This window comes from Pollachius pollachius (assembly GCF_949987615.1).
Source record: "Pollachius pollachius genome assembly, chromosome: 3".
In the NCBI taxonomy this organism is placed as follows: domain Eukaryota; kingdom Metazoa; phylum Chordata; class Actinopteri; order Gadiformes; family Gadidae; genus Pollachius; species Pollachius pollachius.
Genome location: NC_136936.1, coordinates 49,789,218 through 49,791,717, shown reverse-complemented (window position 1 = coordinate 49,791,717; position 2,500 = coordinate 49,789,218).

Below are 2,500 nucleotides of genomic sequence, written 5' to 3'. Positions count from 1 at the left end.
TCTCTCTCTCTCTCTCCCTCTCTTTCTCTTCCGTCCTTCCTATTGTTCTTTCTGCAATGCTCTCTCTCTCTCTCTCTCTCTCTCTCACTCACTCACTCACTCACTCACTCACTTTCTCTCTCGCGCGCTCACTTACTCTTTCTTTCTCTCGCTCTTTAGTCTATACTTTTCTCTTTGTCTTCGGCGCTTTAGTGCTTCTGTCTTCTGTGGCTAAATACAGCCGCAGCGAGAAGCTAGTTTTAGAACGTGTTTTGTGGATGTGCGTGTGTGTGTGTGTGCATGTGTGTGTGTGCGTGTGTGTGGGGCGCGGGGGGGGGGGGGGGGGGGGTGGGGGGGGGGGGGGGGGGTGCGATTGTGCGAACACGTGTGTGTCGGATTTTGATTGGATTGTCAAGACAACCGATTTTAGTATTTCTTTTTTTAATTCCTTTTAGATTTCCATCTTCTACATCATCACATCTATTGTCTCACGCTTTAAGAGCCCTTTCCTCCCTGTCTGTTCTGCACGATGTGCTACAGTGTGAGAGTCTGACACATGTCACTCTTTATATGATTTTATGTACAATATCAGAATTATTTTTTAAATTGTGTGTACTTTTCTCTGGCTTCAAACGGGCAAGCCTTCCCTTGTGAGTGAAACAACATAAGGTCAATGTGTAGCCACGTTCAGGCTCATGTTTAGCGTCTTCCCTTGCATCTCTGCTTCCGTGTGTCTCGTGTGTTAATCGCCACGCATCGGTGTGATTGAACAGCTCTTTATACAATTAGCGAGACCTGAAGTAGTCGTCAGGCAGGAAGTGGACGAGTGAAAATCACAGCGGCTTGCATCACACTGTCACACCGCACCGACGACGGCGGAGGAGGATATGAAGCGATTGAATGGAGGCTCATCATGAAGATGCTACGTGCAATCAGGACCTAATCAGAGTCAGTCTTCAGGACTATAGATATTTATATTTAATTATTTGATTCATAGATGTTTAATCCCTCTGTTTCCATGGCGACGAGGCTTAATGTTCGCCCATGCATGCTCACAGATGGTGGTTTTCCTAACAAGGGGTCACAGTAGGTCAAACTCCCTAATGCTAACAAGCCTCATATCTGTCTTCGTATGTGCTTCAGAAGGCGTTGCTATATGCGGTGTAGGCCCACAACACAACCGTAGAATATGCTTCAGAAGGAACCGCAATATGCATTGTAGGCCCACAACAGAAGAATTGGCTTCAAAAGGAGCTGCTATATGTAGTGTAGGCCAACCACACAACAGAAGAATGGGCTTCAGAAGGAGCTGCTGTATGCAGTGAAGGTCCACCACACAACAACAGAAGAATGTGCTGCTTTTTGATGGTAAAAAACGGTGCCATCCGTCCACTCTCGCAATAAGTAGGCTTCTCTATGGGGACCAGCTCTATATTTAGCTGGCTCGTATGTAGTGCAGGTGTACCGCACACACACGGCCCTTCCTAGCTGGCCCTGTTAGGTCGGGAAAGAATCCAGGGGGACGGCCGGACAGCTGAAGGAGAGAACATGAATCATATCGCTGTCTGTCGTTGTGGATTACTGGGGATTGGCGGCCGTTTCCCATTTCATTTTTGATTTCATTTATTTTGATTGTAAAGTTGTCTCTCTGGGTCTTCTGTTCATGATGTGGCCGACTTGCTGTAGCTGTGAAACCCTGGCTGATGTTCCAGTAGTCCCTGCCTTCCTCCCATTGTGCTGTTTTGTAGAGTGTAATTGAGTGTGCGCGGTCATCTTTTATTTAGGTGTACAGTAAACACTCCACCGATGCCACAGGCTTTCTCCCCATTCTGATAGGGGGCTGGACGTCTGGGGGTGGACCGGAGCCAGGGGCGAGCGCGGGGAAATTAATCATCCCTATTGCTTAGGTCATAATAAAACAAATAAGGTAGGTTCTGGGCAGGCAGGGTCTGCGACGCACCACTGCTGTCGGAGTGAATAACAATTGCAAAAGCAAAGGCATCCAAGGCCTTTTTTTTCATCGTTGGCACAAATGCCAAATACATGTCTTTATTATGCAGTGTTGTATAGAGTTATTTATATTTTAGAATAATTATGTTATGTCCACTTCATAAGAGACTTGAAGCCAAGCATTGATTTAGATGGGGCTAGTGAGTTCGGTTATCAGATTAAAGGAAATGTTAAGAGTGACCCATGTCAATTATTGTTATTGCATAATTATGCATACATTACTACACTTGTCAACTCATAACATTCATGGCGACTAAATATGCAACTTCCAACAACAAAGAATGATTGTCAACATGGCAATTATTATGCATCGGGCTGCTCAAACCGTGAAAAGATTGGCCTAGAAAGGATATCTGAGATGCTAATATGGCCACGCCCTTGTCTCAAACCTCGGTGGGCGTGGCTGGATCCCACGTGGGCGTGGTCTCGAAGAGGGGGCGGGGAACAATAGACACGCTGTTAACTTTTTAAACTGCTGGGAAAACAAAGTGCAGCAGTGTTTGACCAGTGG